This window comes from Triturus cristatus, chromosome 1_1, assembly GCF_964204655.1.
Source record: "Triturus cristatus chromosome 1_1, aTriCri1.1, whole genome shotgun sequence".
Classification (NCBI taxonomy): Eukaryota; Metazoa; Chordata; class Amphibia; order Caudata; family Salamandridae; genus Triturus; species Triturus cristatus.
The window spans coordinates 50,022,439-50,049,742 of NC_140579.1; the positions used below are offsets into that span (position 1 = coordinate 50,022,439).

Genomic DNA, 27,304 nt, shown 5'->3' on the forward strand with positions numbered 1-27,304 from the left:
CAGTCATGGAACATGACTAATCTGCCCTAGGTTCCTTTCATATAAAAAATATTATCAATGTTCCTCTTTCATATGTTAATTTAAAATGTTACAAATCAGATAAGTCACTCTCTTCAAAGTCGGGCACATTTGGTCGGATTCAGTTAAAAAGAAGCTTCCGTCGCATGACTTTTTATCTGCAAATAAAGAAGTTCTTGCACAGAAAAAGGTTTTTGGGAAACACAATATGGGCGTTGTCAGCACTGTAGTCAGTGGGCACACTATGCATTGCAGTTGGGATGTCAAGGCATTCATCAGTTACCCTGATTACTTCATCCTGCAATACATTTGCGTACAAGGACTCTGTCCGTGGTGACAAGTAGTTCATGATGATAGGGAAAGAGTAGCTTTTGACCAAATTAATATCGTCCATTCTGACACAGGTATTTGCTTTGATGTATGGTAAAATGACCTGATAAATCAATCCACATACTTGCAAAGAGGTTCCAAGATAACCGGAGACCTGCAACACTAAGGGCCCTATTACAAGGGCCACCGAACCCGTGGTGGCGTTCCAACCACTGCCACACTGTAGGACCACCCACAGTATTACGACTGCGGCGGTCGAACTGCCACAGGACTTCTGCACCCCCGACCGGGTATCAAGGATCCTGCGACAGTCGTGCGGCTGTCAGGAGCACTATTATGCTATTAGGAGATGTCTGTCCACCGCCCTTTTCAGGGCGGTGAGCCCCCCCATGAAAAGGGTGAGAGGAGGCAGCAAAGGGGGCCCTGCCGCTCCTGGGCCTGGGGGTGCATGCGGGGTTTTGCACCCCCAGTTCCTGCACGGTGTGGCATGTATGCCACATCATCCAAGAAGGTGCAGTTAGTGCTCTGAGAGCTTCGCTCTGCATGTCAGGCTCTTTAATGAGCAGACCGCCGCCTTAGACCGCCTACCAGACCAGGATTTAACTCCTGATCTGGTGGGCAACAGCACAGTGGCTTTGGTAGTCCTACAGTCGCCAAAGTCGTAATAAGGCCGTTTATTTCCCCAGATGGTTTGCAAGATATGTATGTACCTTAGGTAGCATATAAATTTGGGATGTCTAGGTTCGTGAGAAAGTGAAACTCCTTAATGCTTAACCAACGTTCTCTTACATCTCATTGGCATATATTTTATGTGGGGTAATTTGTAAGACAATAGACATATTTGTGATTGTTTATCGTCAAATGATTTCTTCTGATTATTTTTACGGTGCCCTGAATAACATTGTGTTCTCCTTGTCCGATTGTCTGTTTACTTTTTATAAATAAGTGGCTAATAATTTTTTTTATGGATGTTACCTTTTTCCGCCTAACGCACAGTGGTCCAGGCGCTTATCACCTCAAGGATGGACTATAGTAACATCCTGTACTTGGGTGCCTCTAAGAAAGTGTTACGTAAGCTGCAGTTAGTACAGAATGCCGCAGCATGGCTGCTTTGTAAGATCCTCAAAACTGCGTCTATTTCAGGCTCAATTCGAGAACTTCATTGGCTCAGGATCGAATGCCGCATTAAGTTTAAGGCTTTGAGTCTTATGTTTAAGATAAATTCTGGTAAGGCTCCTCCTTACTTGTTGACTCTTGTTCACCCTTATGTTCCTTCCCGCACACTTCGATCAGCTACTCAGGCGAAGTTTGTCATTCCTAGGATGAGACTAATGCGTATGGGCGATCGCTCCTTCTCCCACTTGGGTCCTTCTTTATGGAACTCCCTTCCGGCAGGTCTCCGTAGTGAATCTTCTTATGAGATCTTCCGGCGAGGTATAAAAACTTGGTTATTTAATATGTAGTTCTCTTCTTTTCGTTGTGCACTTTCAGGTGGCGCCGGGAAACCCTAGGGTAGCTGTGCGCCTTATAAAATTAAAATAACAATAAAAATTGGATATGATTTTCAATGCTCATAGTTTCTTCATGAGACAGAAATTTACATATTTTGTGTTTTGAAAAAAAAGTATCTCCGTTGTGGACTTCACTTCCGGTGCATCAGCTCACGCTTAGGAAGCCCATCGATTAGAAATAGTATGTAGAATGATTGTGTGTCATCAAGCATATTCCTGATGATGAATATTTATGGATGAATGAAGACTGAGGATCTGATTTAAATTTAGGTGGACGGGTTACTCCATTACATCGGTGACAGATATATCGTCCGCCGAAATATAAATCCCATAGAATATAATGGGAAATATATCTCAGTGGATGGGATATCGGTCAACGTTGTAACGGAGTGACTTGTCCGGCTAGATCTAAATCGGGCCCTGAGTTGAAATCCCCCACAATGCAGCATGGGCACACATGAGGAGATGGGAGGCTAACCTGGTCCACTAGACCTATAAGTATCAATTGTGACACTGGCCAGCTCTTGCTGCTACTCAGTGTGAACATTGCTGCTGTGCCTCACATTTCATTGCAACTCAAGACAGTTTTCGGGTTCACTCCATTAACGATAATCATCAGCATCTGTTTTCTCTTCCATTCTGTTTTGAAAATGTAAATCCAGAAACACAGTCTGTAGTTTCAAAATCAAGTCACTGGGTCAAATCAATTTTTATGCTTCATTATTTGTCAAAATATGCCTCCTTGAAAACATGTTTTACAATCCAGTTAGATTGCTTCTTTGGGCAAAAACATTTTACTTTTTCATTCAGCAAAGCATTAGTCTAGTAGTATGCGGCACCAAACTGATTTCCAATTAAAGTTATTTAATCTAATCATTTATCAATAGCAATATCTCTAATTATTGCTACCATAGTATTCCGTGTTGAGGAAATGTGCCTCACAGTTCATTCTGATTACATCCTGATTCAATAAGTTTGTTTCCTCAAGACAAAAACATTTCATTTGTTCGTTCAATAAAACGCTAAACACAAACACAAAAAAGTCAGTTTAAATATCTCATGATTTGCATTATGAAAATCATCGAATTATTGCATCCCGTTTTTGTAGCTCATGTTTTTCTGGTACTTTATACCTCAAATAGTTATAATTTTCTCCATAATATTCTATTTCAAAATGTTGGTTTAGTCTTACTCGTATCACTGAATATTCTCTTTTCACTGTGGACGCGCTGCACCACCGCCTATTAATTAGAAATATGTTTGGCCAGGTTCACAGAAAGCGGAGCCATTGCTAGGCCCTGCCACCCCTCAATCCCTACGTAGATGTTTCAGGGTAACAGCATCCCTTCAGTGGGACTGCAGTAAAGACAGGGAAAGGGGGAGAAAGAAACAGGGGCGCATTGTTACCTTCGATTGATTCATCTCAGTTGCAATGCAGTAATGTGCTGTTCTCTGCAGCAGGGAGGCAACAGAATCACTTGCCCAGTTGTAATGAGTGAGCCACAACCGATCCTAAAATGCCATCGGGAGCAGAGCTGCACTGTGACAGCTATAAGGATGTTTACTGGTCACACCTGCAGTATGAGCCCCTAACATGCCACTATAGCCACCAGGATCCACAGATGCCACAACGACATGCAGCACCAGACCTGAGGAGTGGAAATAGTGGATAGGATACCCAAAAATATGCACAAACAACAATGTTAGGAAGTAAAGAAGAACTGTAACCATGGGGGAAGAGAAAAGGGAGAAAACAAACGTGGCAAACATCCAGGTGCGAACTAATATGAAGCGTAGAGCCACTGCAACCGACAAAATGTTGCCTGGCATCTGCTTCATGTTGAGTTGGCTTTAAATGACCAACTCTGTCCTGGAAATGCTACAGTACAGAGCAAGTGAGTGAACAACTGCCAATAACTATTGTGCACTTTGTGTAAAATTTGTGTACTTTTGCCTTCAGTCTCCTCTGCGCCATTATCCAAAGTTTCCAAGCACTTCCGGAAACCTGACAATATTTATGATTTGTATGAACTCTACAATAAAATAATGCTCCCTGTAAATTCACAATGAAGGGTTAGATTTAGATGCTGAACTGCAACCTGTTCACTCAAAAGTTACTCTAATTTGCGTATGAATAAGTAGCATTGAAAATGTCATCCATGCCAGTATTGGAGCAAGCACCTCAAATTGATTTCTAATTAAAAACTACAATCTTCATAATTTATCAAAAATCAAAGGTGCCCAATTACTTACATTAGTACATTCTTAACAGCATTCAACCCCATAGATAATAACATTGTTAATTATACCTGAAATATTGATCTAATTGCTTTTAATCAGTGCCTATTAATGTACCGCTTGAATGTACATTGGGAATGGTAATCCTATCTCCAGTAACCATGTAAAGTTACAACATAGATGGCCACTACATTTATATTGCCTTTTTAAAATAGCCTAAAAACTGCACCTTCATATAAACCCTGCATTGTATCATGAAAGACTTGTGTTGTATCTTTCCCTTTCCTCCCACCTTGGTACCTTCCGTCCACCCCCACCGCCCCTCTTACCTTGGTAGCTCCCGGAGCTCTCCTTAGAATGTTGACAACCTGCTCATGTCAGAGAGCGGATGGCTTGGAATAAAGTGACAGTTGTTCTTCACTGCTGGGTGTCATCTTTATTATTACACTGGCGACGAACCTGTGAGGGGGGCAGGACAAGCCGTAGTATTCACAAGAAGGTACTAATCAAACCCCCCCAGGCTTTTGCGGCATAGATTTGCAAATTTAGCGGCACAAAAACCGAAATTTAGCTGCATTATTGCAGAACTTTATTTTACTCGTAATCATTCCTTTTCAGCCTTAAATCAATGTAAACTGATTTAGGGTATTCCGCTGTGAAACTGGCATGTTTGAAGTGTCTGCGGCTCTACGAAAGCACAGCTCCAATCTGCACCTCGTGAGAGGGGGGCCCATTTCTCCCTGGGGTGTTCTAGTATCCATGTATGCACCCCTGCCAGTGTACCACTGCCTCCTGGATCTGTCCATTTTAAAAAACAGTAATTTCTAGCATCCTTTTCAACATTAAAAATATGTTGCTAATACAAATATGACCCATACAGGGAGTTCTGCTTTGCTGCTAGAGCGCTTTACTAGAATGTAATGCTGCAAATTAAGGGTGGCAATTTAAGTGACACTTTGTGAGTAGGCAAAGGCAAGGAAATTAATTTAAAAAACTATCCACTTTTCTGAAACCCAATGGTCTAAAAGGGGCCTTAAAATATCCCCAGCAGTTCTGAAGCGCTGCTGCTGGGTGCATAGCTGCCAAGGTTTCAGATTGCTTGTGTGTGACATTTTCATAAATTCATTGTAAATATGAGTGACATTCAACGACTATGAGTGACACTTTCTCCTGAACAAAATTAAACAATGAGGTCTAGGGAAACAGATAAATATCAGAAATTACCCCCATTTGAGCAATTAGAAACTCTAAGAATGTCTTAAAACTTCAGCAAAGTACCAGAAATGGAAGGACACTAGCCTAGTGCCTTTGTTACGTGATTCACGTACTTTTCAGCAGGCATAATTATCCTCTGCCCTATTTTATCTTGACAAAACGCTGATCTTGCAACAGCAGGAGCATTCTTCTGCAGTTAACTTGACATTTTTATTGTTGCATGAAAACTCCTAGACACAAAAGTAATTCAGCACTGTGCTGTATAAGTTCCACAAGCAAACGAAAGGATCTCTGTTAGAAAAACAATAACTCAGTTATCCTCATAAAATATGGTTTTGCGAATATGCATGCTAGATGTGATCACAATTACTACAGACCATAAAAGACCAACTGAGGCCAGCTCCAAAGTTTTCCTTTCTTGATGGCGCACCTACATTTTTAAGTTCCCCCTCAGTCTCCGCAATCCATCCTCACCCTGTCCCCATATTTCATTACCTTCCCTTCCTCAATTTTTTACCCTAAAGATTTGCACTTGTGTCTGAGTAACTATATTTGTGAGGAAACAGCTCCAAAAAACTTGAGTCTCCGCTACCCACGAAGAGTGTGTGATCTTCAACAAGTAACAATTGCTCCTACACACTCAATGGTTAATTTACAAATGTACCATTTAGCATTTCTCTGTATGGTTCTAACACCGCCCCTCAACCCCCCAAACTGAAGACTGTCCCGGCCGGTGAGAGGAGCTCATCATCGTGGCACCACTGTCTTGAGAGCCGTTCTGTTTGCCTTTTAAAGACACTCCGCACTTGCTCTCAGACTCACCATGACCAGACACAAACCCTGGTGTCCTCGCCCCCTCCCCCCCACACACTCAGCAGGGGTACAGCACATTTCCAGGTCAGGAAAGATGGACACATCTTGCCCTTGCTCCTATAATTTAAGCCTACGCTCAGTGCCAGCACCAATTCCTGGGAACCTGGGCCGCAGGAAATTGATAACATCCTGCTGCAGCCTGAGCCGACCGGCACTCTCTCTGAGTCTCTTGTGTCATGAGAGTAAAAGTCCTGTTCACATGGAACTGACTGGAGCGAGGTGCCAGTAGCCGAAGGTAAGGAGTGCATTTGCACATCAAAGCCACATAGGCTAAAGGCTTGTATCTTGGCCAGGAGGAAGCAGGTATTGGATGACTGGACGGGGGCACTTAGTGACGTGTGAGCTCACAGCCAATAAAAGGGCATTGTTTGTTTTGCTGACACTTTTTTGTAAATATCGCAGCAATAATTGTAAATATTGCGGCCATCGCGCTAGTCAGCTGATTTCGTGATTTTTTTTGTGAATCGCGAAATGCTGGAGGGTCTGACTAATGCATATTTCTGGCGTAAAGCCCCTAAGGTCTGACCCCATTCTGGTCAGGTCCTCAACTCCACCTCGGACCACCTGAATTCTATCACATCAGTTATAAACAATAATAACATGAATGTCATCTGCCTTTATCATTTGTAGAACTACAAGAGTGTCAAGTCATTCCATAATGACCCAGACATAACACCTTATGAGACACCCAGTCTGGAACAAGTGTTCCCTTATCACTATTTCAGGCCATCAAGAGACATCCTTAGATAATTCATCAAAGAGGTGTAGTTCAAACTGACGTCTTCTCAGCTCCCATCTTCCTAAAGATATGTCTAGGACCCTTTCTTTGGTGCCCATAATCTATTTGCCACATTCCTGAAATTATGTTGAAGGTTTTCATCCCTGATGATGGTTAGTTTTTAAGGACCTTCATTCGACCACTTGAGTAGAGAGGTCCTTCGCCCCAGATTATCCTGCAAGATACCATCTGAAGATGATCTTGATTATTGCCTGCACTCAAGGAAGATGATGCATCTTGCCTTACACTGATACGAGCTGAGTACCCGAGGGAGGCTGCTGCCGTAGCACCTGTTTACCTTTCACAGGGAACCTTTACTTCACAGCTCTTACAATAAGGACTGCCTGAGCTGCCACATTCTTGATCCCATTTTTTCCAACGACCCAAAGATTCAGTTGAATACACCCATCCTTGTACCATGGGCAGATCAATATGTTACCCCTTTCACTCTCTAAAGACACTACCGGGAGTACCATCAAAGATCACCTCAAGACCGGTCAGAAGCTGGTCCAGGCGTACATCTGAAGCTTGGGCCAAGACCCTGGAGGCCTCCACTCCACACCTAACAGCAATCCAGATGAGGTTAAGTCTAATTGGTCGCACACTGCTCCACCTACCAAGCGTGTTACCCCAATGAAAAATGGTCCCTGAGGTCAGCGTCGGCGAGTACGCCTATGCCCGTGTAATGCATGCAAGTATGAGTAGCGTTAGCCATCCCTGGACACGTACTTCGAGGTAGTTGCCTCTCGTCAGCAGGGAGTAGGAAAGTGTGTAGGGTTGCTGTGTAAGCTGCTAAAATTGTTATCAGGTCAAGTACCTCTCGTAGCGCGCAGGTGCGTAACCATGAGCCCGTCGGCTCCAACGGCTCAAGGGAGCCTGAAATAAAGTTAAGTCTAATTGGTCGCACACTGCTCCACCTACCAAGCGTGTTACCCCAATGAAAAATGGTCCCTAAGGTCAGCGTCGGCGAGTACGCCTATGCCCGTGTAATGCATGCAAGTATGAGTAGCGTTAGCCATCCCTGGACACGTGTTTCGAGGTAGTTGCCTCTCGTCAGGAGGGAGTAGGAAAGTGTGTAGGGTTGCTGTGTAAGCTGCTAAAATCGTTATCAGAGAGGCAACTACCTCGAAACACGTGTCCAGGGATGGCTAACGCTATTCACACTTGCACTCACGACACAAGCATAGGTGTATCCGCCGACGCTGACTACATGGACCACAGTTCTTTGGGGTAACACGCAGGTAGGTCAGCAGTGTGCGACCATTTGGATTTAGTTATTTAGTGGCTCTTTGAGCCGGGGAGTCGACGGGCTCAGGTTACGCACCTGCGTTGCTATGAGAGGTACCTTACCTGATAATGATTTTAGCAGCCTACACAGCAACCCTGCACTCTTTCCTACTCCCTGCTGACGAGAGGCAACTACCTCGAAACACGTGTCCAGGGATGGCTAACGCTATTCACACTTGCACTCACGACAAGAGCATAGGTGTATCCGCCGACACTGACTACAGGGACCACAGTTCTTTGGGGTAACACGCAGGTAGGTCAGCAGTGTGCGACCATTTGGATTTAGCAATCCAGATGAGGCCTATTTACAATGGGAACACTAGATTGATCAGTCGCTAGACAAATGTATTCGGAAAGCCAGGCCAAGGTCTCAACTAAACGGCAAAAGAGCCCCCTGGTTTAATAGTCACTCATCCTCCCTCAATTTTTTTTTTTAAAGAAAGTAGAAAGGAACTGGAGGAAATCTTACGACCTTGCCTTAAAAATTCAATATAAAACTATCATTAGACACTATCACAATGAAATTAAACAAGCCCAGGCTAAACACAATGAGGAGAAGACCAACAAGGCTGCCAATTCCCCCCAGAGAACTATTTAAGATAGTGAAATCCCTGACAAAGGTTGAGCAGGGCGACTCCGCTCAGCAAACCACTAAAAAAGGATGCAACAAGTTTGCAGCGATCTTAAAAAAAAAGAAAGTGGATGATATCTATGATGCACTTCGTTGTAATAACCCTGGTATAGTTCAGAATCTAGGAGCAGACGCCACAGTGATCCAGCTGCACCTGTTCTGAATCACATTCCAGTCCTGAATGAGGACAATACTCGGCTCCTTTTGGGCAAAATCAAATTAGGAACCCCCCTAGATCCGGCACCCCCCATATCTTACTCAAGGGTTGGGTATCCATTCTCCCCACCACAATAGAGCTTCTGAAAATCTCTCTAGATTCTGTGATTCTCCCAAAGAAGTGGAAGCATGCAGTAGTTAGGCCCTTGTTTTTTTTTCTTTATATTTCTTTTTATTAACAAGTTGAATCAACATCACAAGGCATATCACAGTACACTATTATTCCCCCCACAAATCAAATAAGTCCACATTTAAACGTACATGGATTGAAAGCTTGGTATCCCACATTCTGTCTACACTTGCTCATTATGAGCTGGGAGTATTGGCGGGGTACAGATGTTCCCTCTATATTCATTCCAGTCCTTCCAGATTCGAGTCCATTTTTTGGGCCATCCCCTGGCCACATATACAGTCTTTTCACGAAACATACACCAGTCCATATCCCTCTTCCAGGCGGATACTTTAGGTGCCTGCGCTGCCCCCCATTTCTGTGCAATATTACTTTTCGCTATCATCAACCCTAACGTGACCCAGGTGATACGTGTGCGGTTCAGGTCGGTGGGTTCCCACACATTCAGGAGGCACCTCTTGGCCTCCAAAGTGATGTTATGTGCGAGCACCTCGCTCATTACTTCATGTACCTTTCCCCAGTATCTCTGTATGTGTGTGCATTCCCATAATATATGGAGGAACGTTTCTTCAGTGCCACAGCCCCTTCTACATGTACTATCCTTTGCTCTCCCCATATGCACCAAACCCAGCCCAGTGATTTAGATACGGTGCAGAATCTTTAGCTGCACCAGCCTCAGTCTGGCTGCGATGGCTACTTCCCGAGGTGAGGTGACAGCTATTACCCAATCTTCGTCGTCGAGTATAATGCAGTCTCTTTCCCATTTTTCCCTTACCTTCAGGAGGGGTTCGCCAGAATGTTTCACTAACTTTTTGTAGGTAAGCGAGATGGCCTTCGTTGGTACATGTCTGTCCAAAATTCGGTCATCCAGGGGGGAGGATTCAGGAGGGGTTACTCCCTTCTGGAGACACGACTGCAATGCATGCAGAACCTGCATGTATCGAAAGTATTCCATGGGGGCCAGATCATACTCCTGTTGCAAGGCGGGCAACGACTTGACCTCACCCTTCACCCAGAGATCGCCGATCTTTGAGATACCTATAAGGTCCCACTTGTCGAACCCTCTAGAGGACCATAGATTCCCAAGCAGTTCAGAATCCCATAGTCGGGTGGCCAGAGTTACCTTGCGTTCCCATCCCATGCTTCTGTTAGCCATATTTGCACCGAGTGTTTGGTTGGCCCAGTCAGGTGGTGCCTCCCTGCGCTGTAGTAAAGCACCTGGTTGTAATTCCCTCCTGGTAGCAACCACCGATCCATCGCGTAGCCCGGATCATCTGCTTGCCTGTACGTGCCATGATTAATAGCTGCCAGGTGTGCTGCCCAATAATATTTTTTAAGGTCCGGGAGTCCAATAACACCGTCGTACCAGTTTAGATTCAATTTGGGTAGTGCTATGCGAGGTTTTCCATTCCAGAGCAAGCCCCGTAACAGGCTTTCAATTTCTTTGAAAAAACTCGAGGGGACTAGATCTAGAGAATTCTGCGAAACGTAGAGAAACCGTGGCAAGGACATCATTTTAAATAAGGACGCTCTGCCCAACCACGAGAGCGGAAGTGCCTTCCAGCGTTCCGAATCACTCTTAAGTCAACGTAGGGGTGTGAGTAGGCTATGAGCATATCTACTCACGGGGTCGGCCGTGATATAAATACCAAGATATTTGAAGCCCTGTGTGGTGACCTGTATCGGGCAGTTCCTGGGTAGGCCAGTGAGTGGTCCCCGAAGAACATATAGCATGGATTTAGCCCAGTTGATCGAATATCCTGAATACCTGCCAAAAAAGGCAAAGATGTCTAATACCGCTATAAGGGAGGCCTTTGGGGATCGTAGAAATAACAGTATGTCGTCTGCATAAAGCGATATGCGATCCTCCCACGTGTCCGCCCATCTTAGGCCTTTTATCACCGGATCTCTCCGCACCCAAGATGCCGAGGGCTCCAGGGCCAAAGCAAACAGAAGGGGGGAGAGAAGGCATCCCTGCCGGGTTCCTCTGCTAAGGTTGAAGACTTCAGACTTTTTATTATTTACAACTACTTGGGCTAGGGGTTTCGAGTAAAGGAGTTGCACCCACTGGATGAATCTGGGCATAAACCCCATGTTTTCGAGGACCGCAAAGAGATATGGCCATTCAAGCATATTAAATGCCATGGTAGCGTCTAATGAAACCAGTATCGCCTCTTCCTGAATCGTGGTTGCCCTCCCCATTACCTCGTGTACTCTATGTAGATTCAAAGCGGTGTTCCGCTGGGGCATGAAGCCGGATTGGTCTGGATGTACCAGGTTATTAATTACCTTGACTAATCGAGTGGCTAGGAGTTTAGCCAGTATCTTAGGTTCAGCGTTTAGCAATGAAATAGGCCTATAGGAGGCACAGTCTGTGCGAGTCTTGCCTTCTTTGTGAATCATTACTAAGGTCGCCACCCTGTGGTCACGTGGCAATTCCCCTCGTTCTTTACTTTCTTCGAACATCTTACACAAATGAGGGGCAAGAATGTCTAGTCGGAGTTTATACAGTTCAATCGGCAGGCCGTTGGGTCCCGACGCTTTCCCAGAGTTAAGGCCCCTGATCACCTGTGCAATCTCATCTGTTGTAAATGCTCCTTCCAGATAATCTAATTCTGGGGAGGTGAGCTTAGGCATTGTAATGTCATGCAGGAGATCGAGGGAGTCTTGCAGTGTGTAAGATTTTTGCGACGAGTATACCTGTTCGAAGTGGAGTGCGAATGCATTAGCAATGTCTTGGGGATCAGTGAATGTGCCTCCCGTCTTGTCTATTAGCTCCGGCACCAATCTACTAGCGAGTTGTCGTTTATCTAGCCATGCAATCAATTTCCCAGCTTTATCCCCTTGATCGTATATTCTACCCAGCGTCTCTCTGCCCAATTCCTTGGCCTTGTTCGTCACTAAGGCTTTGTAAGTGTCCCTCTTCAACTGCAGAACATGTAGGGTATCTGGGTTAGGTTCCTCTGCTATTTCCTCCTCCAAACGGAGGATTTCTTCCTCCAATGCCTCCTCCTCCCTGACCTTTCCTTTCCGCACCCCCGCTATGTGGAAGAGTGCTTGGTCCCGAACCACTGTTTTAAACGCTTCCCACAGTGTCTGGTGGGAGCTTACAGATCCCTCATTTTCTTGAAAATATTGTTTTATGGAGGTTTTCAGCGCATCGCGAACCACCGGGTTTCGGAGTTGCCAGGGATTTATGGGCGCTACTCTACCCACTCTATGGTGACCTACCACTAGCTGGGCCCACAGTGGAGAATGATCCGAAATACCCCTTGCCATGTGTCTGATTTCTCGTATGTGTGCCAGTTGGTCCGGGGGACTAGTAAGTAGTCTATTCTGGAGTGGCTGTTATGAGCGCCCGAGCGATACATGTATTGTATAGTGTAGGGGTGGTACGACCGCCATGTGTCCTGCAACCCCAGAGACGCCAGAAAGTCCAGGAGCCAGCTGTTAGAGGGGCAGAGTTCTCTCTGAGGATTTCTTTCTTGGTTACCGCTGACCACTGCATTTAGGTCCCCTCCCACTACCAGGAGCCCATCTGGTACCGTCAGCAGAATAGAGCCCAGGTCTTTAAATGCGAGTCCCTAAAGACCAGGCGGTACATATACCAACATGAGGGTCAACACTTTTCCCTCCCATTGTCCCGTAATGCCTATGTATCTCCCCCCTGTGTCTACCCAGGTGGATTTCACCATCATTGGAAAGGAGTTCCTCAACAGTATCCCCGTGCCTCTCGACCCCGAATGTGCCACGAGAGTGTATCCCCAGTGGTTGAGGGCTTTACAAGTGTTTCCCACCAGATGTGTTTCTTACAACAATACTACATCAGGGGCATGTCTCCTAATACACTGCATCACCACTGTTCTCTTCACTTTGTCTCCCAAACCATTCACATTCCAGCTCATCAGTTTAAATCCTTTGTCCCAATGGGTATTCATAGACAGTTACGTGTTACCAATCTGCCTTCGCTGCAGGTCTACGATGCCTCGTTGATTCAAGAAAAACATATAACTATTCCTTAACCCCTCCCAACACCCCCCCTCCCTGCTCCCCTGCACTCTGGGCTCAGAACTGCCCATAACTATCTCAATGCAGAGTGCCTGTCGCCCAGAAGTCAAACTAAATGAAGAAAATTGGGGGGAAACGTCCCTCTACCCTCTCCCACCCCTACCGAAACACATTGTAAATGATTGCCCCTAGATCAGCCAGCTTCATACACATAGTCTGTTACACACGCCCTCTGCATGTGAGTGGTGGACGTCTATACAGAACAGGGACCCAGTCAGTGATTGAGGGTGCTGATCTAACGTCTTAGGTCCCCTCATACATCCTAGTCTCTCTGGGTGCTGTGATCCTATGAGCCTCTCCAGCCGTCCAGCCACTCGGCCGCTTCCTCCGGTGCCTGAAAGAATCTGGTTTTTCCCCCGGCCTCCACCCGCAGTCGAGCCAGGAACAGCATTGCGTATTTAAGACCTCTGTTTCTCAAACTCCTCTTGACTCCCAGGAACGACCTGCAATGTCTCTGTACCGCCTGAGTGAAGTCCGGAAAAAAGGTTACCTCCGAGTTCTCCAAACGAACGGACGGAGCTACTCTGGCTGTCTGTAGGATTGTAGTAAAGATCGTTATCTATATATGTACAATGCTAAGTTAGCACAACCGCGTTAGATGTTAGAAAGCCATCTTACCGCTTTTGCTGCTTTTGCACACGACACTGTAGTCACATATTATTAAATTGAGAAATGCTTGCTCGACTTTGCTTCACATGAGAACAGTCTGTTGTTCACATCCCAAACAGTGAGCAGCGACCTTGGTCTGTACATAGTGTAAAACAGTCTGGGTCGCTAGACGGTGCATGTTGTTGAGTTCAGGTTGATCGGCCCACTATTTAGCCATAACACGCACGCAGCTGCAAATACCTGAAAGTCGGGTGCTTTTAATATTGCACTGTTACATGTTTTCATTGCATTCGGAAGAAGAGCTTTCCCAGGAGCAGAGCCTAGCTGATCCTGTGATGTGATCTCACTGAGCTGATCTTTACGGTATGGGGTTCCCCAGTCAAGCCTAGAGACCTTTTACTAGTCTAATAATAATAATATTAGTTTGCTAGGGAAAGGAAGGTGGATGAGATCCACTGTCATTTTAGTATGATTACTCCTTTCATTTTCTATGGTATTGTAACTATGCTGATGGTTTTGATTTTAATTGTTTGTCTGCTAATGTTAGCCAAAGTACTGCATCTTAGGACACGAGGTTTATAAAATAAACTCTTTAAACTTTACAGTGTCTCTGTTTATTCTGTTGTGGACTGATATGAGAATAATTACGAACAGGTATGTCTGATTCCCACCATTCCTGAGAAATACACTAAGTCACTTGTTCTGGGTTGTCTCTACATTGGGACCGCTGAGCTAAACCTCGGATAACGAATGGGACACTGATGCTGGTCGGATAAGGGGTTCTGGGTTCTGAGGTGAGTTTTTGGTACACCACAATTCACTGAGGTCCTGGTTTCCTGCGCATAGTTCTGTGCATAAGCAGAATCCCTGCAACATGGCGCACCTAACGTTTGGTCTATTGATGTGAAACGCCTTAGTAGTGCTTTTATTAGTCCACAACACCCTCACTCTAGTTTCCGGTTGACGGGAGTGACGGTTTGACCTACCTGTGTTTCGACTAATAGGTTCCTTCAAGCTTGATCATTAAAAAGGTTATTTTTACTGAACCCCAGTGCTACTGTTGATATCGTTGATACTCTTTATGTTATGTTATGTTATTTATATTTGTAAAGCGCACAGATGCCGCAGCCAAGTGGCGTCCCGGCGCTATAAAGGATCAGGTGACATAACACAAGACGCGTGGTAACCAGCCGCAAAAACCATCAAGCCAGAGGAAACAAAAATGTTTTCACAGCCTTTCTGAACGGCAGCAAATCAGAAATAGAACGAATACTGACAGGCAGTGTGTTCCAAAGGCTTGCTGCCAAAACACCAAATGAGCGGCCGCCCAACCTGGCTTTTTTGAAACGAGGGACATTAGCCAGAAATTGACCCGTTGATCGTAATGCTCTTGCAGGGGTATAGTAGGAGATGGTCTGAGCTAAAATGGGAGGAGAGGCAAACTTTAGGATTTTAAAAACCAGGCACAAGGCTTTGAACTTTATCCTCTGCCCGACAGGTAACCAATGAAGGTCCAGAATGGAACGCCTAGCTGAGCAGAATTTTGGCAAACCGACCAACATTCTGGCAGCCGCATTTTGCACACGCTGAAGGCGTGTAAGCTCTGCTTGTTTGGTGCCCAATAGAAGTGCACTGGCGTAATCCAATCTGGAAAGAATCATAGCTTGGACTATGAGTTGCCTAGTGGAGGCATCGAAAAAGTTAAAGATGGGCCTAAGACTTTGAAGGGCACCAAAGCAGGCACCAGCCACCTTTTTTGTATGAGGGGTAAATGATAGATTGGCATCAAGCCAGACCCCGAGGTTCTTTACCTGTGTCACCGGGATAGGGGCTTAGCCAAGCTCTGATGGCCACCAGTCGCCTCCCCAAAGATGAGCCTCTTTGCCCAAGACTAAGACTTCAGTCTTAGTGGCATTGAGTTGGAGGCGGTTATCCGTCATCGAGCTTGCCACCTCCTTGAGGGCCCTCTGAAAATTGGAAGCATCCAACACAGTGTTCCTGTTTAGAGCAACCGCTAGCTGGGTGTCATCAGCGTAGGACACCATAGTTAGGCCCCATTTATTGGCGACCACAGTCAGCGGTTGCACATACAAATTAAACAGGATCGGACTAAGTGCCGAACCCTGCGGGACTCCTTGGGAGTGTGTCCTAATGGCGGGTGACATAGTCGCACATAGTCGTGCACCTCTGCGCCGTCATTTGATGACGTATGGGGTGCCAGATGATGGGATGGCTGTAATTTTTGTGGTGAGCGCTGATGCGTCATACCCGTATGAGTTGTTTTACTCATGGGTGACTTTTCCAGCAGTAGATGACGATGATACGTTTCATACTTATACTGCCACACAGCTGCCTGCGGTCTATACCCCATATAGGACACAAGAAATTCCAATCCCTGCCTGGCAGCATACTATTTGGTTTAATGGCGCCATTCCCCATGCGGTTGCACCGGCGAGAATGGGCCCGTTGTCTATTGCAGGGGCCACATGGCTGGTGCTGGCCGGCTTTACGCCTCATCCTCTCTATCTCACGGTGGCTGAGTTGCGGGTACTACACACAGCCCTGATTACAGTTCATAGGGCTTTAGTGCAGTACGTGTCACGCAACGTACAGATGGGGGCACCTGCTATTGCGGGACAACCAACAGACCACCACGCGGTGGTTATTAGTCCTGTTATGGTTAATTCGGTGGTAGGCAAGCCCCCAAAATAAGGATAAATTTCCTTATTGGCTTGCTGAGAAATTTGACCAACTGGAGGCGGTTTTACCGCATACCACTCCTGTGGAGAAACACAGGATCCTCACCATTACTTTGCCGAAAGACCTGGTCCCTGATATGGCCGATTGTGACAACTGGGGCAAGGTCTTTGCCGCGACCTATTCGAAATGCTATGGCACTCCGTCTATGTCTGTGCTTCCGTCCGTCATCAAAAAGGTTCAAGAGAATCACGGGGCGGAGGCTGCTATTGAATTGGGAATGAGGCTTGTCGACAGCTCCGATGTGGTATGCTCCATGGTAATGGGCAACCTCAAAGGAGATGCCATGCAGTTCCAAGTTGCAAATATGATGGACCGCGTGGATGACGCCGACAAGCCCAAGGAGTTCGCTAAAATAATTGCGAAGGCATACAGGACCGTGGGTCGTAGTACCTTGGGTGTAAAACCGACAGTGATCATTCCTGATATAGTACAGCAAACTAAGGTGAGCTCGTCTACTAAAGACGAACGCCCCAACTTTCCTAAGCAAAGTTGGAGAGCAAAGAAACAGGGGAAGCAGCAACAGAAACAGGGGTCTCGTCCTGCCTCACCTGTGCGATCGATCTCGTATTAAGTCACCTGATAGATTTCAGGTTTCTGAACAACGCTCTCCTCGTTCTTCACAGGAAACATCGGCTTCACAATCCGGTGGCGGAGACGGTGGGAAAGGAAGGGGTGCCCAAGGTCGTGAGCAACCTCGCCAGTCTGACGGCAAAGGCAAGCAGGACGAGTCTGCGCGTCAACGACCCTCGTTTCAGAAGAAGAAAGTTGCTGCGCTGACAGCGAGGTATGCCTCAGATGGTACGGACGCAGCTTCAGAACCTGACATGGGCACTAACGCTGCTCGACAGCGCGGCGGAAGTTACAATAGAGCGACGAGCACTGCGTCCATATCTGGTGGCGACAGCAACTGATACATTCGTGAATATTGAAACTGCTGATACTCAAATGGCTCCCCCTCATAGACTGTATAATATAGTCCTTCTAATTGAAGGTGACATACAACGTACAATTCAAGGGTTTTTGGGGATAATCTGACCACTTCCTATGATATTCTGTTGGCGGAGGCAGATTGGCCCCCAGCTTTCATTTTAGATACTCCTAGAGGGGAGGAGGTAATCCTCCCGTCCTTTGCGCACACAGTGCCGAAGGTCCAAGCTAAAAAGTACGCTGAGGAATGGGCTCAGGTGCTCCCACCTGCGTTATATCGAAATCAGGTTGGTTGGGATAAATTGTCTCCCGGCCATGAGATTCCATTGCGGACTACGCCCCAACCACAACCCCAATACCCCAAGCGTCGCGAAGCAAGACCTCACGTCGCGTACATCCTTGAATAATTGGAATATCAAGGAGTAATTGAAACATGTGTGTCACCAATGAATAATCCTTTATTCACTGTGATGAAGCCTGACGGGTCATACCGCCTAGTTCTGGATTACCGGCATTTAAACTCTCATTGCCGGACATGCGCAGTACAAAATACCCACAGTTCGGCTCTCGTCGATAGTCTCGTGAGAAAAAGATTTAAAACCACACTTGACATTTCCAATGGCTTTTATAGCCATAACCTGTCCTCTCTTAGTAGTGAGTGGACGGCTTTCACCTCGGGTGGCAAACAAAAACAATTCAAAAGATTACCGATGGGCTATAAAAACAGCCCTGGTGTCTTCGCCGCTTGCGCGGTCTCTCTGTTGGAGCGCATAGACCCAGATGCGTACTCATATGTGGATGATATTTATCTCACAGATGACTAGTTGGAACCGCATCTCCGTCGCGTCGATCGCATTATTGTTTTGTTTGCAGACTTCGGTTACAAATTCAACTTTGCGAAGTCACACATTGCGGAATATACAGTGTTGTTCTTGGGGTACGAACTCAAGAATGAAGGTCGAGGATTGGCTCCGCACTTCCTGGAGAAATGCGCATGCCTCCGTGCTCCCACGACACTGAAGAAATGACAATCTCTGCTGGGCTTTCTGAATTTCGGTCGAACCTACATTCCAGATTATGCCCAGCGTATCAAGCCGCTTTATGCCTTGGTACAACCTACTTTTTCCAAATCTTGTTGGCTGCCAGAGCATTCAGCTATATTGCAGTCATTGCAAGCTGATCTTCTTGCTTCTCAATACTTAATGACGTGTGATAACCACACTAACCTGGCCATAAGAATTGTGCCGGGGCAGTGGGTTTCACATACTTAACGTTCAATGAGGGCGACACCGTCCCCATTGCCTACAAATCTCACTTGTACACCTCGGCTGAACTGCGATTTTCCGCTGTCGAGAAAGTTCTGACGGCAGTGCAGAAGGCGATTCTAAAAGAACGAGCACTATCGCAAGGAAAACGCATGTTGGTGATAACACTATATCCTGCCCTTGAGGCGGTGACGAAAGCTAGTGTACCAAATTCTAAGGCTTTGCATCCAAGGTGGATACAATGGGCTACTTCCTTGACATCGCCCAACGTCACATATATCTTTGACGCAGCTCTGCAGACTCAGGAGTTCTTACAGTATGAATTCGTTCACCCAGCTCCTCTGTCTTTGCGTCCGCTCGAGGATTACCATTGTGTCATTTACACTGACGGTTATGCGCAACCGGCAACTGGATCAAAGCACGCCTATTCAGCGGCCTGCGCAATTGTAGTCGGTACTTTCGTAAATGGTGATTTCCAATCCGATGTCGTTGGTGTCCATGCTGTCCGCAACAGCCTGGCTGATGAGGCAGCAAAAACAGCAGTGGCAACATACTTAGTAGCAGCGGTTACAAGATCCTAAAGTAAGATCGATGATGACATCTTGGCAGCTATTGCTGCTACAGAGCAGGGAACGAAATTTCCGAGAGGTTTCCCTTCTCGTTACCATTATCGCTTAAGTCCTGATAACGTCCCATTAGTGAGGATTAATGACGTTGGTGACTGATTGATTCCCAACGCGGACTGCAGACCATCTTTGATATTAGCGGCTCACGAGGGCATGGCATCTGCGCATGCCGGAGTTGCAGCTACTGTATCTCTGCTACAACAACGTTACTGGTGGTGCGGTTTGTATAAACAAGCCCGGGCTTATGTTCTTAATTGTGACATTTACCAGCAGATTAAACCTTCAACTGCGGCGCGCCCACCACAAACTCAGTTGTACATATCTAATAAACCAATGGGTTGTGTTTATTTAGATCATTGCGGTCCATTTACCTCTGATACTGCATACAAATACATCTTGGTTGCAGTGGATTCGTGCACACGTTTTCTGAGGGTCTGGCCACAAAGGAGTGCTGATTCCCGTACTGTCATAAAGGATTCCACGACTCCAACTGTGGGCGTTGCGCAGATGCTTTGGACTCTGAACAAGACCGGGGGCCCCTCCAGCCCCCCCCCCCCCCTCCCGGCCGCTATCTCCCACGCGCGGCGTACGGGCTCGCTATGCCCCGCCGGGCGGCTGCTGATCTCACCGCACTGGCGCAAGATGATCTCTCCCCTCACCCCCCTCCCCCCCCCTTGGCCCTGTTTGCGTTAATAACCCTCATCCCTATTGTCTCTATTGCCGTATAAGTGTCGGGAGCGGTTCACTTATCGGCTGTGTTTCCCGACTAGGTTCCTGATTTGTCACAGATAACACACGGTAACTGCGCTGTCTAGCGTCCCCGGAGCACTGCCCTACTTTGCGTGCCCTGCTTTCTGATGGTGGAGCGGCGATGACCTATCTGTCCTGCCAGGGATGGGAGCGTCCGAAGCTTGCGGCAACCTCTTGTCGAGAACGCGTGGGGCTGAGAGCTGGGCATGCCCCGATGACCAACAGCTTGCGAGATACAGCGCTCGGGGACTGGGCGCGCACCACACAGCACACACATGGGCCCGAATACGGCAGCACAGACTAGAATTGCTTGATTTAAATGCACGGCCCTTCCTTTATGTCGTAGTGAGCTAAGCTGAAGCAGCAACACCGCGCCCGGCCCGCGCTGCGGACATGATGCAGATGTTGAACCGACTAGGGACCCCTATGCCTGAGGTTTATAATGAAGCTCTGCGCGACTTTCACTGGGGTCTGGGCGGTGGCTGCGGCGCGGGCTGGGACGCAACGCCATCCTTGCTGACACCACTGCGACTCAGGTACACCATGCACATGCGCACAACAAAATAGACCTATCACTTGCTTAGGTGCGCGTCCAAGGGCTACAACAATGCCGCCAAGTACAACGCCGCCGGACCCCAGGGTTGTCGGCTAAATGGCTGTGTTATATTGTTAAACAAGCGCTCACCTATTGCATAACTGATTTGCTCCCATGGATGGCGCATGTACACTATGTAAAGATACCACTGTGAACAATAAAGGTTTTCCAAAAAACAAAATAAAAAAAAAATAAAGGATTTGCGTGTCTTTGTTGGAAGTTTTGCATGTGGTACCTTTCATTCTGATCAGGGCCCTGCGTTCGCCTCTAAGGCGTACAAAGAAGCCATGAGAAATTTGGGGGTCCAAGTCAAATTTTCGTCTCCATACCGACCTGAGGGTAATAGTGTAGTGGAGCGACTGAACCGTGACTTAAAGCAATCTTTGACAGCCAGGGTTTTGGGTACTGGCCGGAACTGGCTAGCCCACTTATATGACGTACAACGTGCACTTAATAATCTCCCTAGAAGGTCTCTGGGTGGGCGGACCCCATACATGATGCTCTTTGGCATACGAATGTTTGTCCCGGACCTTGATGGTCTAGACATGGCGGCGTCAGCCGCACCCTTTGACGTAGATGATCACTGGGCTGTATTGCAGAATCTTCAAGAAGCCAGAGACAGTCTAGCGAAGGAACACGTACCCTCCTCATCTGATGCTGCGCTTCAGGTTCCGGTAGTCGGCTGGCTACCTCGAGTTGGTGATCTGGTCCGTGAGAAGGTGGAGAACAAGAAGTAGTTTGGCCCCTCTTATCGTGCACCAGTTCCAGTGCTTGGAGTACAGGGTACACGAACAGTCATTTTACCTCCACTTCCTGGTCGCAAAGATAACAGGTACATCTCTATTGACAATGTCAAGCTACAGCGAGTGGCCGATTCTTCTTAGTATGACACCGGCAGTTTCTTGCCCTTCGATGCTAAGAAATTCTGTTGTGGCCCGAGCTTCTAACACCGTGCCTGATGTTGCCGTCGAGATGCATACAGTTACTGGTCCCTTATTGCCACCGACACCTGGTGGTCTTCCTGAAGATGTTGAGTATGCTTATCCTGCGGATGTTACATTGCCTGTTTTACAATCCACCACAGTTGCGCACTCACGAGACTCTTTTGACTCTAATTCAATGACTTCCATTGCCCCGTCCAAAGTTTCGATTTTTGTGGCCTGGTTCAAAAGACATTTTTTAATTCCCCCTTGGAATTACATTTGGCTGGTGCTCATATGCATTTTTTTGTTTATGTCCATTGGCTTTATGGTAGTGTTTTTCAGACTTATCAATGGACACTACCTGAAAGAAAGATCTACAATTCGACTGATTGATGGAACTTTGGCCCCCCACTCCTCATCACATATTATGAAAAGGGACCAGACTTTTGTGAACATTACTGCCTGGCCTGTACGTGATTGGATCGCTTGGGATGCTGTAAAATTTCAAATTCATGGCCCCACTGAAGTAATTAATGTGCCAAATGTATTTCGTGTTTCTATGAGTGATGTAGTTAAGCAGAACATCCACTCGGATGACTGGGATGTTCAAGCCATAGAAGCACTGTTTTCTGATTTGAAATATTATGCTGCATTTGATGCTGAGGATTTGTATTTAGATACTGCTAATTATGATGAGCAATTCTGCAATCAACATTATGGCACGCATTTCCTACACGAAGCAAATACGTTTAGAAATTTTGTAAATTATACACAATGGGAACACTGTTCCGCCCCTAGGCTGGGCAGCTCTGCCACGTTAGTGGACAAATTCACCTATTTTTCTGATTTTAGTGTGTCAAATCCGGCATCCTTTTATTTTAAGGTTGCGCCTGAGTCTGCTTCTAAGGTTAGACTGACACATACCAAATTGTTGTATTCCAAGTCCTTTATGGACGAGTTGGCAATTGGAGGATATGATCTGTGGAAAGCTACTGTCGATCTTAAATCGGTTTGGGGTTCTAAACCGTGGCAGGTACAGGGAACAGAAGCTTTGCATCGTGCCTGTCTTATGCCGAATCACATGTTATTTTTAAATTCGTCTATTTTTCAGACCACCTGTTTTGGATTGGCTACTTCTAAAAAATTAAATTCACCCTCCATTCCGGGTCTGGGTGCTTATCCCAATTGGGGTAATCATACGGATCTGTCCATTGCTACGTTGCACACATACGTTTCCAACACATCCTTCAATATTTCTGAATTGAATCCAGAAGGGTGGTTGGTATGGCAGACGAGTTCAGATTCCTGTCAACATAGGTTTCTTGGTTTAGCGCAGGGGTATACACAAGTGCGTGTAGACCCCCGTTTTGAATCTTCTCACACTGTAACTACTTACTCAGTAGGGAAGTTATGCCAATCTTGGCTGCAACATTCCACCTTAGCATCAGTTAAACTTAATTTAGCACGATTTAACGACAAAATAGATTTGAATGATTTTGTTAAGGGTCCTGCAGTTGGCAGGTCCAAGAGATGGGTGTATGCTATTTACAACAAGGTTTGGACGTTATCACAAATTGAGGCTGCATCCAGATTACGTGCGATTGATCAAGCCAATATGGAAAAGGTATTGGCTGTAATAGATAATAGCATTAACACCCTGTTTTCCAGAATTTATACTTTAGACAATATAGTTTCATCTGTGGTAGACATTGTGCAGGATGACTTGTCTGTATTGTATCATGGTCAAAATCAATTGCGTTCTATTATGCAGTTTGCATGGACGTTGCAAACGTTAAAGGCGGGGAAAGTCCCTTGGGATTATATGAATACTTCATCTTTATTCCTTCCTTTTAATTTAACTGCTAAACAACAGTTCATGTCCATGACAGATGCTACATACTCATTGCTACACATTGAAAAGTTAGAACCTTTGCCTTTCTCTGTTGCTGAATTGAATTCCGCTGTGTGGCTTATACATGGGTTGATCACATTACCGTTCCCTCTGTTTAAGTTCAGTTTGTGCATGAAACATTATGCCCTTGGCAGATATGAACAACTTGGAACTGCCTTCCTGCACGAGGTTTGGGCACTCCCATTCACGTATAGATGTGTGAGAGACAGAAAAGAGGTATACTTAAAAGGTGAAGAGTGCACTTCCACTCCAGATCACTCTGTTGTGTGTAGGCACATTCAATTGCATGGTGCATGTAATGTGCACACCCCTAATTTAGCTTGCGTCCTGAAAGGGATCCCTGTGCCAGTTATAACACCGTCTTTTACGCTGCTTGCCAACGGTAGTTATTTGCTATTAAATAATGAAGCTTGCTGTGGGATGTTAGTGGGAATCCCCTACATAGTGACTGTATCACAGAGAGTGGTTTGCTGTAATAACGTCCTTTTCCCGCCCCCGCATGGACGGCTCGATGTATCCATCTGGCCTTCCATTCCAACCTTGAAAGCAGAGTTCAATAATATGAGCAGAATAAGGGCTCTATTGTCTCAAAAAGAAGTCGCGTTGACTTCTTCCCGGGAAACATTTGTCCTTCACGTAGCGAACACGCGCACTGAGGTGCAAGCGCTTTTGAATACTGATCTCCCATTTTGGGACCCTGATTCAGACTATCTTTAATGCCTCGTCAACAAGTGGCCTGGCTCATTTTTTTTAAATTGTGTGCTCCGGCCTCGTGACCTCCTTTCAAACTATTTTTGGTGTGATCCCGGCCTTTTTTCATTCTATTTTTTCCAGCGTCTTCGGAGGTCTCCCTTTACTTCTCGCCCTCATAACTGGAATCCTTTTGTTGATCTGTGCACTGCGCTATGGATGCACGACTTGCGTCACATGACAGCATGTCCCGGCTGCTCCATCTTCGTAACCGGATGCTTGAATACTATGGCACTTTACCACTGGCAACTCTAAGCATAGCCTATGGATTGTCCTTCCGGTTTCCCTACTTTACTTGTGTGCAGCCCGTCTTTCATTGCCTAGATTGTCCGTTCCAATGGGCTCTGGATTTGTGTCTGTCGAACTCGGTGTCTCCTGCCCCGGATTATGATCGGCTGATCAGCCCCTTAGTGGCTCATGAGTTGGACTGTTCTGGCTTCGGGATTATGGCCTGTGGAGCAGCACATGGAGTCCTTGGGAATTGGGACATCGGAACGGCTGCGATTGACTTCTTAGCGAGAAGTTATCTTGAAGAGCAGTCCAGTTGTCCTCGAATGGTGCTGGAGGCTCCGGTGGTCGAGGAGCATGTATGTTCCTTCCCCGTGCTGAACTGGATGGCAGATAATTTTGCGGAACGTTCCAATGATTTCCTCTTGGAAGCTGTTGCAACTTATTGTGCCTATACATGGATGGATTGACTTTTTGCACTTTCATTTCGCCATACGTCCTTCAATGATGTTTTTTTTATCCTTTGAAAGGATTTTTTTCGATCCTTTTAAATTTTTTTCTTTATTTTTTTTCTTCAAACATTTTCACTTCCCTTATATGGTCTTGCAGTTCATGCCCTTGGTTCCGTTCTATCAGACTTGAACTCTGCGTTCTTGCAAGTGCGCCCCTACTGATTAGTGGTCCGATCAAGGGGGGGGTGTAGTGAAGATCGTTATCTATGTATGTACAATGCTTAGTTAGCACAACCGCGTTAGATGTTAGAAAGCCATCTTGCCGCTTTTGCTGCTTTTGCACACGACACTGTAGTCACATGTTATTAAATTGAGAAATGCTTGCTCGACTTTGCTTCACATGAGAACTGTCTGTTGTTCACATCCCAAACAGTGAGCAGCGACGTTGGTCTGTACATAGTCTGTACATAGTGTAAAGAAACAGTCTCGGTCGCTAGACGGTGCATGTTGTTGAGTTCAGGTTGATCGGCCCACTATTTAGCCATAACACGCACGCAGCTGCAAATACCTGAAAATCGGGTGCTTTTAATATTGCAGTGTTACATGTTTTCATTACATTCGGAAGAAGAGCTTTCCCAGGAGCAGAGCCTAGCTGATCCTGTGATGTGATCTCACTGAGCTGATCTTTACGGTATGGGGTTCCCCAGTCAAGCCTAGAGACCTTTTACTAGTCTAATAATAATAATATTAGTTTGCTAGGGAAAGGAAGGTGGATGAGATCCACTGTAATTTTAGTATGATTACTCCTTTCATTTTCTATGGTATTGTAACTATGCTGATGGTTTTGATTTTAATCGTTTGTCTGCTAATGTTAGCCAAAGTACTGCATTTTAGGACACAAGGTTTATAAAATAAATTCTTTAAACTTTACCGTGTCTCTGTTTATTCTGTTGTGGACTGATGTGAGAATAATTACGAACAGGTATTTCTGATTCCCACCATTCCTGAGAAATACACTAAGTCGCTTGTTCTGCGTTGTCTATACATTGGGACCGCCGAGCTAAACCTCGGATAACGAATGGGACACTGATGCTGGTCGGATAAGGGGTTCTGGGTTCTGAGGTGAGTTTTTGGTACACCACAATTCACTGAGGTCCTGGTTTCCTGCGCATAGTTCTGTGCATAAGCAGAATCCCTGCAACAGGATGACATCTCTGTGTCAATAATTCAAGAGACTAGCCAGTATAGGGTGGGGGGGGCCCGATATCGGCCGTCCTCCTGGCACCCTATGGGCTCTTTCCACGACAAAGATGTTGGATAGGCCTTTTGGTTGCAGGTGTTTGGTGATTAGGTTCTCCACAAAGAGGTCCACCACTTGCCCCTCCGCTTTTTCAGGCACACCAAGGATACATACGTTTTTGCGCCTACTGCGACCTTCATAATCGTTCAGTTTCCCCTCGGCGAACTTACGGAATGCTTGGAATTCTCGGACTTCATTTTGTAGCTGGTTAGTGTCCTCTACTAGGCTAGTTGTGGTTACTTCGAGCTGTTTAACCTTCTCTATATTAGTTGCCAGGTCAGCTCTAATCAACATGACCTTGGAGGAGATCGCGTCCATTCTCTGCTCCAGGGATGTGCGGATCCCCCCAATGGCTTCCAGGACATCTTTCAAGGTGTGTTCTGGGGTCCAGTCTTCTGGCTCCCCTGCTGGCTTATCCTTGGGTAGTTGCTGTTCCACCATGGCCGCCTTCGAGCTAGTTTGTTAGTTTGGGTGTTTTTGGGGCCCCTGGCGCCAGACATACTTTTGGACAGGATATGACGCCGTGCAGTGAGTTATGTAACGACTCCCGGGCTGCAGTATGATGCTTGCAGCTTCACCAGGCTGTGATATACTGCGCCAGCAGGGCCAGTGCTTCAGACCCTCTGTTGTAAAGAACACCAGGAGGTTCCCTTTTCACTCCCAATCGGCCAAGTCATTTGTTTCCCTTTCAGGACACATGTCCTGAAAGGCAGGTCTACTATGGCGGCGTTTTCCTGACGCTCGGGAATCATCTCAAGGGCACCCCTCTGCTTCTGTGCTGTGCCACGTCATCGGCGAGTTCTAACCCCGAGGGGATATTGACTGTGTTGTGGGCCCTTCCTCTATTACCAGCGTGTTGGGGCCCCCTACACTTGATGTGCGCACTGCAGAGGGCCTCCATCCTGCTGTGTT

The 27,304-nt window shown here is 46.3% G+C and overlaps 1 protein-coding gene across 3 annotated transcripts in view; it reads left to right on the forward strand.

Moving 5' to 3' along the window:
• Positions 1-27,304, forward strand: part of LOC146869338 (solute carrier family 12 member 6-like) — an 836,907-nt gene that overhangs the window by 484,653 nt on the left and 324,950 nt on the right. The window lies entirely within an intron of this gene.